This window comes from Macrotis lagotis, chromosome X (assembly GCF_037893015.1).
Source record: "Macrotis lagotis isolate mMagLag1 chromosome X, bilby.v1.9.chrom.fasta, whole genome shotgun sequence".
NCBI lineage: Eukaryota > Metazoa > Chordata > Mammalia > Peramelemorphia > Peramelidae > Macrotis > Macrotis lagotis.
In genome coordinates, this window is record NC_133666.1 from 562,590,395 (window position 1) to 562,604,262 (window position 13,868).

The window sequence follows — 13,868 nt, forward strand, 5'->3', positions numbered from 1 at the left end:
AAATCTACCCTTCTTTTCACTGAACTATGCTGCCTCTCAATTTAAGCATTAAGCTATATTGTTAATAATAAAAGAATAACAATGAATTTATTTAATGTTCTAATGTTTAGCTAAATAGCAATTAAAACTAAATCTTTACATTTGTTCCAGATGAAATATCTATCTTTTAGCAACTAGATGATAAAAATATTCTATAGAAAACACTTAACAGATGTTGCATCATTAGGAAACATCTCTGAGTTCTTATCTTGGCTCTATCATTTGTCAGACTATTACCTAGTCAATAAGCATTTATTGAACACCTTCTATATGCCTACTCTGATCAGACAGATCCTATTAGATTGTAAAATTTCTTGAAAAAAATACATTTTTTCCAGTTTGAGTCTTTCATAGTATCTACATTACCACATTAAGCACCGTGAATTAAGCACAAGAATATTCTTGAATCAAGAAAATTCATTTGTTCAACTTAGGACCAAACAGCAGAACAATGTGGACTCTCTATGTCCCTAGTCACTTTCATGAGATTGTTGATGTTAAAAAAGTAAATAATTAGGAGACTTAACATTCACTGCCAACACTTGTAATGCTCTTTAAAGTTTACAAAGCACTTCACATATATCTCATTAAATCCTCACAACAACTTTGGAAGTCAGGTTCTACATTTTACAGATGAAGAAACTGGGGCTGAAAATGTTACATGACTTAAAAACTATTAAGGGTCAGATTTAGGATTTGAATTCAGATCTGCCTGATTCCAAGTCCTATATCTAGGTGACACCACTAGAAACTGAAGGTTATACTCTATGTAGGGACCTGGGTCCCTGACAGAGCAAGACTTAAGGATGTGTAATAAAATGCAAGTGAGAAGATCCTCTTCTCTATCTTAGTCTGACAATAGGCATCTTCAGTCTTAGGAACTAATAATTAACTGAAACCTTTGCCTTCAAGAATAACACAAATGGGGCAGTCAGACATCAAGAGAGGTAGAGACTGTCCTCCTACCAACCATTTTTAGTTTTAATGGTCCATGTCCAATTCTTCAAAACTCAAGCTTTATCAAGCCCTTTTTTTTTTCTTTTTTTTCTAGACAGCAGAAAATCCTCCCTTGCAGGAGCTATTTAAAGTCTCTGGCCCTGCATTGAATCTGCAGATTTGGCAGTAGCAGGTTTCAACTGGATTTTCTGGGCAGTAAGTAATGCGCAGCAAATTTACTCTTTTTTAATATAATGGCAACAGTCCTTGGAAGTAACAGGAATGACTTCAGGCTGTGCCAAAATTTAAATGAAAAATCTAACTATAGCTGTCCCTTTAGCTCACTGGAAGTGTTCTGAATGGTTATATAGGGGGTTGAGGTTAAGGAGTGACCTCAGCAATCCTGTTTTGGAGACCAGCAGAATTAGGCCACATCAAATGGAATAACATAGGGTAAGGTCCTTGTCTTCTTCTAAAGTGGACATCTAAAGTGGATTTGCCGGGATGTTCAAAGGGGGTTGTGTTTGTGCTGGGTTAAAAGCCAGTTGGTTGGGTTGAAATTTATGTCTTACATCAGATGAGCGAGGCTTAACTCTTAGATGTTTTCTGTTCGTGAATCATAGCCTAAGTCACACTATACAATTTATAAAGCACTTACTCTACAATCTAGTGAATCTGTGCAGTTATAGAAAAGACTCTGGATTTCAAGTAGAACATCTGGGATGGAATCCTAGCTCTGCTAATTTTCAGAATGCCATTGGCCAAGGTATTTTAAAAGATTAGGAGGTACAGTGTATTTTATTTGTGATAAGAGACCTAAGATCAAACCCTTAACCTTCTTCAAATTGAGCTTCAGTTTCTCCATCTATAAAAAAGAGAAACTTAGACAAGATTGCCCATAAGCTCCCTTTTTTAACTCTAGTTCTATAAGCCTTCACTTCAAAAATGGGAATATTAGGATAATCTGTTAAGAGTCTTCAAACTATAAATAGTACATTTCAGTTTATTTTTGAATTATTTTTAAAATTTTTTGGCAAGGCAATGGGGTCAAGTGACGTGCCCAAGGTCACACAGCTAAGTAAGTATTAAGTGTCTGAAGTAGGATTTGAACTCAGGTCCTCCTGACTCCAGAGTCAGTGCTCTATCCACTGCACCACTTAGCTGCCCCTATTATTGAATTCTAAATTGAATATATGTACAACTATGAGACCATGGACAAGACAAGCTGCTTCATCACATATTTGTGATTATAGGAATAGTTTTCTACACTTTTGCCACAGACAACAGGTGGCACCATGGCCAGAGTGCTTGACTTGAGTTCCAGCCAGAAAGGACCTGAACTTGAATTGCACTTCAGATAATTACTTACTGTCTGACTCTGAACAAATCACTTAACCACTCTCAATCTCAAATTCTTCATCTCTTAAAAGGTATATAAATATCACCTACCTACAAGATTATTGCAAAAATCACAAGATAACAATAATATAAAATTATATATAAATGTAAGCTAATAGCAGTATTCATTATATTATTTATTGTAGTGATTATTGTAATAAATAGTGGTGGTGTTTTAGTATTTGAAATAATGGTAATAGTAGTAGTTTTTGTAGTAATAGAAGAAATATAATTATAGGTAGTGATAGTAGTAATAGTGGTGGAAGTATAGTAGTAATAGTAGTAGAGTGATAGTAGTCGTAGTAGTAGTAGTAGTAATGGTGATGGTGGTGGTGATGGTGGTAATAGTGATAGTAATGATAGTGATGGTGGCAGTAGTAATAGTAGTTGTTGTTGTACCTGTTGTTGTCATAAAAGTCATAGTTGTAGTGGTGGTAGTAATAGTAGTCATTGCCGTAGTAATAGAAATAGTAGTAGTCTGTTAGGATGACTGAGTTTCAAGTCTCCCCTCTAACACTTAACTTGGTCACCCTAGACAAGTTCCCATGTTCCCATGTCCCTCAAGAAACTCACTAGGACTTATTTAATAAGTCATAATCACCAATGGGTCAGTGGAGAAACTTTTTTTTTTTTGGTTTGTTTACTTTTTAGATTTTTCAAGGCAATGGGGTTAAGTGGCTTGCCCAAGTCCACACAGCTAGGTAATTATTAAGTGTCTGAGGTCAGATTTGAACTCAGGTACTCCTGACTCCAAGGCCAGTGCTCTATCCACTGCACCACCTAGCAGCCCCTGGACAAAGTTTTCAAATCATGATAATTCCCAAGTCATTGATCCTTGAGTATTCCTTCAAATATTCACATATTAATATACAGTACAAAACCTACTTATTCTGTTCTGTAAGCTGAAACAATACAGAAGTCCTAATAGTAAAGAAACTTAGCATTGAAAAAGACCTGAGAGAGAGATATTTAGTTCATCCCCATACCTGAACAATAATGGTTTATACAGCTTTGTATTTTTATCTTGTACCCTTTCTGGTAGAAATTTGGGACACACACTTATATAAATATATGATTATATTTACTTATTTATAAATCATATATGTCTACTACATCAATAATTATGTACATTATAAAATTTACATGAAATAAAAATTTAAAATATGAAAGAAACATTTAATAATATTTTCCTCTAAAATCCATAGTGTAACTTGGGGCTTTTGTATATGGTGTTAACGTTGTTAGACTTGAGAAATAGGAATATCAATTTGGTGAGTATGTGGAGGACTGATTCAGTAAAACAGAAAAGACTGAAACAGGAAGATTAATTCGGAGGCCATTGTTGATGAAGGGTGAGAGTTGTTGAAAACCTGATTAGGAAGGGGGTGGGATGTGAAGTTGAATGAGTGGAAAAACTGGATGGATAAAAAAAATTATGATGGTAGATTTGACAAGACTTGACTCCCAATTGGATCTGAAAGATGAGGGAGCAGGAAGAGTCAAGGATAACACTGAGGTTGAAAACCTGGATATTCAAGGATGGTTGTACACTCAACAGAAATTAATAAATTTAGAAGAGTAGTGGTTATTAGGGTAAAGGTAATTAAAATGAGATTTGAGATGCAAATTGAAACCAATCCATACCTTCATATCCTTGAGTACTTACTCCGTCCCATTGAGAAGTTAAGGAGGAAAAGAAATATGAGCCCTTACTGATCAGTCATTAATGAGGTGTAAGTATGACAGAGACGAGAGGCATTTTGCCATTTCAGTTGATTGTGTAGCCTGGGTTGTAGTTATATGATAGCCTTCCTCAGGGGTTGATACCCTAAAAAGAAGAGAGGTTGGAAGATTGTACATCTCAGGAGTCCTTACTTGGATGGAGGACAATTAGGGGAATGTTGGGAAATAATGAGTGAAGGGGAGATGTGAATTATATTGAAGACAAGGTCTATAAATTGTTATCACAAGGAAAGGAGAATGTTATCCATTTTCACACTCTCTAAATGTACCATGATATGTTCATCCTGGTGTCATACAATCCTGGGAGTGAGGGCCATACTTTGGAGACCAATACTCTATAAGGGTCCCAAGTGGTCATCCAGTGTCTGCTTAAAGATTTCCACTGAGAAAGAACACACTATTTCCTGAGGAAGTTCATTTCACATTTGGATGACTTTAATTATTAGAAAGTTGTTTTATTTTATTTATTGATATCAATTGAAAACCTCCCTCCTTTTAATGATCACCATTTATTCCTAGTGCTGTCTTGGGATGAAGGATAGAAAATATCATGTTTCCACCCTTCAAATACTTGTCTCTCCCTTTAGCTCTGGTTTTATCTCCAAGCTACATATCATTTTAGACCTCACATACTAACCTAGTAGACCAGGTCATATCATCAATAACACAAACATTTCCTTCGAAGTCCTTTAAGTGACAACTTATCTCTAGGTAAAATCAGCAAAATAGCATCACCTACTATAATACTCTTTGACTTCTGAATGCCCAGTCATTGTCATACTAAACAAATTAGTTGTGCTGTCTGGTATTTCCAGTACAATGCAAAATTCTTCAGTACTGGACAAAGGCATTTGATGTGGACAGCAATGGGAACTACTCAGGGCTTTCAAGTCCCATGTCCCTGATCTAAAGAATAGAGGGCAAAGGAGGAAGAAGAATGGAACAGAAGTAGATCTACTAACCACCAGGCCTTCTTCTTGCCCGTAATGAATATAAAAATTTCAGGAAATAAGGACAAAGTCTTTTTGCTTAGATTTAGTTGTTTGAATTCAATAGTAGAAGTAACAACAATAACAGGAATAGTTAATATTTATTTAGAGATTTTGCAAACTTCATGTATATATATATATATATATATACATCTATGTGTATAAACAGAGAAAAAAGACTTACTTAAGATCATACAATAAGTGTCATAGTTAAGATTTGAATCCAAGTTCTCTGACTCCAAACTCAACACAATTTCCAATGTATCACACCACTTTTTATGATGTCAATATGCTATCTTTTGTTCCCTTTCTCATTTTATTTCATTCAAAGCGAAAAAAATTTGTCTGACCTCTCTATTAGAGTCAAATTTCTAACAATATGATATACCAATGTCACCACTAGGTGATGATATGGGAATATACAATTAATTAACATTAAATAATATTTATTAAGAATCCACTATGTGCCAAACACTTTGGTAAACCATGGCTATCCATGTACCAAAAAAAAAATGAAATCTTTACTTGTAAGAGTTTACACTCTATTTGGGGAAATAAGGCATATAAAATATAGACAGCATAATTATATAATTATTACATATATAAATATCAAAAATAGTTAAATGCAAGATAGGTATAGGAGGATCAAGAAAGATTTCATGTAGAAGATGATATTCAAACTGATTCTTAATGTAAGATAGAAATATTTTGATGCAGAGGTATGGAAAGAGCCCATTTCAGGCATATGGAAACTCTGGGACAAAGGAATGGAAATGGGAGATGAAGTGTTATGTGTAAGGAACAGGAAGAGGTCCAGTTTGGCTGGGTCACAGATTATGGAGTGGGGGCAGAAGAGAGATGGAATATAATGATTAACGAGGCTGAAAAGATAAGTTGAGGTCAGGTTTAGATTTTTAAAGTCTAAATAGAGGAATTTATATTTTATTCTAGAGACAATAGGATACCACATTGAACAGGGAAGTCCTTGAAAGCTCTCAGCAAGACATAGATGTAAACTGGTTATCAATCATTCACTGAATCTTCCCCCCCATCTCCCAATTTTTTAATCAATCTTTCAACTCTGTCCCCACCTGCTGTCCATTCTTCTTATTTTTCTGCTCATTATGATATTCTCACCTGCAAAGTTAGAACATTTTAGCAGATTAATAAAAACATAAAAAAAGAAATTTTAATTAATGTTTCAGTAAATTTAATTTACCCATTTGTATAACCATGACCTTTAATCTTTCAATCCAAATTCTCTCTACTCATTCTCACAAATATGGAGTGGAGGATATGAACAGAGTGGGATCTTTGGGAGAATCACTTGCATCATTGTCACATGAAATTCTGTACAGAGTGAGTTTCTCCACCATGACATGGGAATTTGACTTACTTAAAGCTAGCTCACTCTTTGACTCATTGCAATGCAATATTCTTTCTTTTGTTGAAGCATATTTTCCCCATTATTTTCCTTTTTAAAAATGTATTTTATTTTTTTAAATATTCATGAAAAAAATAAGATTCACATACCCAGATCTTACTCAAACCCTTTAAGGAAGTTGACTAGTTATTTGAGTGTCAGAAAAACTGAAGGGACCCAGAGATTGGCTCTCTCCTAGCTTCCTTGATATTTTTCCCCTACTCAACATTAGAAAAGTTCTTGTACTCCTCTGAATTTTCACATCTTCTCTGTGAATTTGCTTTCTATGTCTAGATACAAACTGGACAAATGAAATTGAAATCAGTCCATCATGAACACTGGAGGTCCCTTAGATCAAGCATCTTATCTTCACATCTAAGGACCTTCCAGTTTCTCAGAAGTACGATATCCCTCTAACATCTTTCAGTTAAGGCAAAATTTCATTAGGAAACACATAAGGACAAATACTTCAAGTCATTTTCCCATGATCTATAAGGGAAGGAAACAGTCTTTATGCTGTAACTTAACCAGATGCACAAAATGATATTGTGTAAGTGCATTTTAGACTAAAGGCCTAAATGATAAATTTAAAGTAAACTGCTCAGTAAACAAACATTTATAAGTTCCTTCTATATGATGATAATAAACTAAATAAAGAAAGGTGTAACACAGTACCTGCCCTCAAGGAGTTCACAATATAATGGGAAAGTTGATCTATAAAAAAAGAAAAGGGAAATGATAAGGCAGCTGTACTGGGTTCCCTCTTTCAATGGAGGATCTAGGAGGAGCTCTCCAAAGTCCATATTCCATCCTTTTCAGTCAAAGGGAGAAAGGTACACAGGACCACAAAGTATTGAAAACAGAATGAGTTCTAGAGTTTTGCTGCAATCTTGCAGGAAGATGGAAAATTGTCATAAAAGTCATAAATTGACTTTTATCATAGTTTCACTAGCTAAACCATTTATTTTCCTTGTAAAAAAGAGAGCAAAATACCTCCCAACAATTTCTGTACAACCTGGTCAAAACAATAGTAACAAACAACAATAAAATCATGCCACATAAAGTAGACATTGAATATCTGTCAAATCAATAAGAAGGTATAAGGGAGACATTGGAATGAAAATTCCAGTCTCACTCCAGTTTTTTTTCACCTCAAGAAGAAATATTTCAAACAATCCTGCTGTTGCTACTGCAGCAATATAAAAACCTAAGCCAATGCATGAATACACTTTGTAATCAATGTATTTATAGACCTTGAAGTTCAGCTGCCTGCCCCTACCAGCCATACTCCCATGACTGGGCTTTGGAGACAGCCCTGCAGCATACTGTCTGGCGATACTCAGCCACCAAGCAAGAGATCCTTAAGATCAAAACTGCCCCATTAGAAGAACAAGAAGCATTGCCAAATGTACAAAATGAAGCTCACATCGGGCCACCGACAGGGAGGTGAGCAATGCTGCCCTCATGCTGGGCTTTATTGTTTCCTATATGTTTTGAACTCTGTTATATCAACCTAAAATCCCTCTCCTCAACCAGACAGAAGGAAAGTTGGAGAACCAGTTTTGCCACTGAATCTGCTCATCACCACATTCTTGCTGTGCCAGCTGTCATACATAACTCTGGAGGCATATGCTCCTTTTATTTAAGGGCCAAAAAGCATTGCAACTTAGTACAAAACCAGCCATCATATTTAATGCCTACACATCAAAACTCTCTACTTGGTGGAATTTCTCCCAGACTAATTCATAAAATAAAAGTCACTTCAAACAAAACATATATAGAATGCACTATTAGATTTTTAAACACAAGGCTATAGAGGTTGAAGAAATTTGCAAGTTTAAAAGTTTTAAAGTCAGTCACTGGTTTTCTCTACTTGCTACTAATTTTTGAGAATTTTCATTGAAAACTTAAGAGTAAATTGATCAAAAGAAACCAGACAAGAACATCAAAAATGTTTATACTTACAAGATAGAGAGGATGGAGACCAGATGGCCACATTATCACTGAGGAATGAATAGGAGAAAATGAATTAAAACTGCAGCAGGAGAACTATAGATTAGACACAAATAACAACTTCCTGTCAAAAAGGATTACTAAATATGGAAGTGTGTTTCCAAGTGAAGTCTTAAAACAAATTGGGCAATATATGCTCTCATGAAGGCCACAAATGGGGCAGTGAGGCAGATGTGGGGAGTAGTTGACCACTCTCTGCTATGAACATTTTCTCGTTCTTGTTCTCTGCTTCTCTCTCTCTCTCTCTCTCTCTCTCTCTCTCTCTCTCTCTCTCTCTCTCTCTCTTTCTCTCTCTCTTTCTTTCTTTGTCTCTCTCTATCTCCTTCTCTCTCAACAATTAAAGTTGAGGGTCAACCAAAAGACCATGGAGAGGCCTGTGAAAGACATACACATTATTTTTTGCATTGTTGAAGCTACCTAAAATGAAAAAGTGAACCAACTGCCAAATGAGATCAAGGAATAAATGATAGACACCCTGTGTACTTCTTTGATTATCCACATGATATCTAGAGGAAGTCACCTAGCAAGTGGTTGAACCTCCTATGGAGTTGGTGTTTGTCCTTCATTCTTGAAGAAGACCATGATACCAGTACCGTGACAAGCATCTGAGTGAAAGGTCCCAGTGCTAAGTCACCAGTCTCACTTTCTCTTCCAGAACCATCCAAATCTAGTGACCAGATATGAGTCAGGACAACTGGAGATGTCCCTGGATGCCAGTCAATTGGGGTTAAGTGACTTGCCCAAGATCTCACAGTTAGTGTCAAGTGTCTGATGATGAATTTTAACTCAGGTCCTCCTGACTCCGGGGCTGATGCTCTAAGTACTGCACCATCTAGCTACCCCTCCTATAGAGAGTTTATGGGAGGATAACTGAAAGGGTTTGACAAACTATGACTTCATTAATAATTTATATAACTATATAAATCAAATCACCCTGGTTACTATTCCCCAATATACAGAGTATCCTAGTGGATATATAAATTAGTGAAATTTAATATCCTAAGGGCAGAGACTGTTTCACCTTTATACATTACCCTTATTCCTTAGTAAAATGTCTGACACATAAGGATGGCTCATAAATGAGTGATACAATGGTTAGAGTACCAGACCTGGAGTCAGGAAAATTCATCTTGCTGAGTTCAAATCCAACCTCAGACACTTACAAGCTGTGTAACTTATGATTTCATCCTGTCTGACTCAATTTCCCCATATGTAAAATGAGCTGGAGAAGGAAATAGCAAACTATTCCAGTATCTCTACCAAGAAAACTCCCAAATGGGGTTCCAAAAAATTAGACAATGCTGAAACAATTGAGACAATAATGGTTCTTGTCCTTCCTTGTCGAAGACCAAAATGACCTTGCTATGTTTGAGACAAATACAGTGTCTCTGACTGAGCTGATAAGACTAATACGAGTTTGGAATACTTTACCACAGGTTGGGCAGAAATAGTCCAGGTGAACACCTGGAATGGATACTCTAAACTTATAGATGTCATGTTTCCTTTGAACTACTTCAATTTTATTTTGACATGGCTGAGGGCACACCATGCTGAGCAGTTCTGTGCCAGTATTTCGATGTTGTAGAATCAGTTTTAAAGTTTTTCAGTAAGACATTCAGGGTGTCTTGGTATCGCTTTTACTGACCCCCTTGTGAGTGCTTTCCCTGTGTGAGTTCTCCCCATAAAATATTTTTTTTGGCAAGCATATGTCTAGCATTCTAACATGTCCAGCCCATCATAGTTGCACTCTCTGTAGTAATGTTGGAATGCTGGGCAGTTTAGCTCAAGAAAAGACCTCGGTGTCTAGTATCTTCTTCTGCCAGGTGATCTTCAGAATCTTCCTAAGACAATTTAAATTGAAGCAATTCAGTTTCCTATCATGGCACTGGTAGACTGTCCAGGTTTCACAGGCATATAGCAATGAGATCAGCACAATGACTCTTTATGCCTTCAGGTTGGTAGTCTACTACCTCTTCTCTCCCATACTTTCTTTCAGAGGTTCCCAAATAATGACCTAGCTCTAGCAAAGTGTGCATCAACCTCATTGTCATTGGTCACATTGTCAATGTCCTGGGAAAGGTAAGTGAATGTCCACAGTACTCAAAAATTCTTCATTTGATGTAATCCATGGTTCCTTATATGGATGGTAGGATGCTAGCTGATGGAGCACGTGCGTTTTATTGTTGTTAATTGTAAGACCAAAATTAACACAAGCAGCAGAGAATCAACCCATACTTTGTTGCATCTCAGCTTCAGAGGCTGCACTGAGTGCATAATCATGCAAACAGAAGATCATGCACCAACACTCCCTCAACTTGAGTCTTGGTTTGTAGCTTTTTCAAGTTGAAGAATTTGCCATTGGTGCAGTAGCTGATCTTGAGGTCATGTTCATCTTCAGTGAAGGCATTTGATAATATGACTAAAAACATCCTGCTAAAAAGTATGGGAGCCAGGACACATCCTTGTTTTACTCCATTGGTGACTGGGAAATCTCGAGAGCATCATCCACTATCCAGAAACTCAGACATGCATGCTGTCATGGAATTGATGAACAATACTGATGAACTTCTCCAGACAACCAAATTTTGACATAATTTTCCATAAACTTTCACAACTGATGGTAATGAAGGACTTATATCTAGAAATGTTGTATACAGACCTCTGTTCTGTTCCTGGCATTTTTCCTGGAGTTGTCAGGCAGCAAATACCATATCAATTGTTCCTCATCCTTTTCTGAAACCACACTGACTTTCAGGGAGGTGACTATCAGATGAAGAATCAACCTATTGAGCAGGACTCTGGCAAGAATCTTACCAGCAATGACTGCTGAAAGAGAAACACCTCTGTGATTGTCACAGTACATCTATTCCCTTTATTTTTATAGATATAGAGGATGTGGTCATTCTTGAATTCTTGGGGTAATAACCTCTTCATGCCATATAACCTGGAAAATTAGCCAGTTATTGGATGAGCAATGGACTTTGGAGGTTTCAGCTAGATAGAATCAGTACCCGGTGCTTTGCCACTTGAAAGGAGCATAATGGCATTGAAAACCTCTTCTTCAGTTGGAACTTCAATTAAGGACTGATTGACTTCAACTTGAGATAAGCAGTCAATGACTTCTGCATTGATTGATGATGGTCTGTTAAAAACAGTTTGGAAGTATTCAGCTCATCTTTCTAGGTTGAAGTTCCTATTGTTAATCAATGTGGATCCATCAGCACTGAATAGTTGAGAAGCACCATAGGCTTTTGACACATAAATAGCATCAGGGCATCATAAAAGAATTTTAGTTTATCTGTCTGCATAAAACTGAATTTCATCTGCCTTCTTACTGAGCCAAGAGTTCTGCATTTCTCTAAGCTTCACTTGTTCTTTACTTTTGATGGAATCAGATCCTGCCTTCTTAGAAATGAATGAACTATCCTGCTGAAATTTTCATTTTTCATTTAGCAACTTCTGTATTTCCCCATCATTTTCATCAAACAGTCTTGGTGTTTGTGAATGTTCTGGCCCAGATGAATAAATGCAGTGCTATACACCAGATCTCTGAAAGCTGCCCATTCCTTTTCTGCTCCACTGTTGCCAACTGTTTTTTGGCTCAGTTTTCCCTCCAAGTTAACAACAAACTGTTCCCACTCAGAGAGACACTCAAATCTCTTGACATTAATTCTTCTAGTATTCATTTTGCCTTAGGGCCATCATTTTGGTTGAAATGTAATTATTTTACTTAAAGAGGATGAGTCTGTGATCAGTTCAGCACTCTGTATCACACATTGCCTTTGTCACTCTCACACCCTGTCTCTTCCCCTTAAGATCACATAATCTAATAGATGTCAATGTTTGCTATGAGGGTGTATCCAGGAAGTTTTATTGTGTTTAGTTAAATGGAAGACAGTTAGTTGATACAGTGGACAGAGCATCAACCCTGAAACCAGGAGGACCTGAGGCAATAATAGTTGTAGATTGATCAGCTGATTCATTTATTCCTGCTGATGGGCAGAATTCAATCTGACTGGATATTGATGGATGGATTGTGCTCTTCATCATTAAAAGTAGTATCTACATTGATGATAGCACAATAAAGTATTGAGATGATTTATTTTTGTTTCTATATTTTCATATATATATATATATATATATATATATATATATATATATATATATTATATATTGGGAGCCAGGGTCTCTAAGCTGTTTGACATAGTCACAGCAGGAAGACTCAAGGCAATCACACTGCCTGATGGAACAACATTTTCTTCTTCAATATATATGTGTATATATATATATATATATATATATATATATATATATATATAAATATTCCCTGTATACCAATATTTATAGATCTATTAATGATCGCAATATTTACTTACCCTAATAGTGGAATGACTTATAAAGGAAGGATTCCAGAAAAATTCCTTGAATAAAACAGATTGTAAACTCTGCCCAAATTTAACAGGACTGCCTCTCCCTAAGGCATACAAAAGACTTCAATATTATGAAATCTCTGGAAAACCCAACACTGGGAATTCCAAGTAGATGTCAGAATATATACAGGGAATACAGATACAAGATGGGTCAGATAGAATTCAAGGGAAATTAATAGTTTTGCCCCCTTATCATAAACAGGAATATATGAAAAAGATGGTGAGAAAACAGTTAGTACATGTGAGTGATATGTGAACTTCAGAAGCCTTAGTTTCATGAGAAAGAATAAAAAAAGTCACAGAAACCGTGTTTTCTACCAACAAGGCCTGAAAGAAAAATTGATTATTGTAAGAGTTAACGGATGGGTGGACAAGCATAAAGACCCTCACTATAGATCGTTAAGGAAGTGTATCAAAAAACATTACTTACACAAAAAATATAAAAAACTTTCCATTAAAAGAATTGCTATTAATTATAACTTAAAATGAATTAACAATTATACAATGTAGTAATAAATAAGGTAACAGGTTGAGGTCATCATGGTCTGAGCAGGGATAAGAAATCAATTAACTATATGATTATTAATTAAACTTGTAATCACATGATTAAAACTTGTAACCACATGAATTATATGATTGATGATGAAAATTGTATACTTTTGTAACCAAGGAAATGATCTTAGCTTGCTTGCTTGAAGCATACATGATTCTGAGACTATAAAAATAATTCCAAGCAGCTGACATTCAGTCAACCTGCTCCTGCCTTTACCCCCTTGTTGACTCAACTCGTTTCAATGACACTATCTCTCCTGTCAGGTTCCAAGGACCCCGCGGAGGCTGGACCCCCACAATAATATAGGTGTGTATGCTTCTAATTATACACATATGTATATGCAT

At 36.1% G+C, this 13,868-nt stretch overlaps 1 long non-coding RNA gene across 1 annotated transcript in view; it reads left to right on the top strand.

The window, feature by feature from the left end:
* LOC141498077 (uncharacterized) overlaps positions 1-13,868 on the top strand; it is a 94,335-nt gene that overhangs the window by 60,766 nt on the left and 19,701 nt on the right. The window contains exon 2 of the long non-coding RNA XR_012471548.1: positions 13,788-13,830. This is a non-coding gene — a long non-coding RNA (uncharacterized LOC141498077). The remainder of the gene's footprint in view (positions 1-13,787; positions 13,831-13,868) is intronic.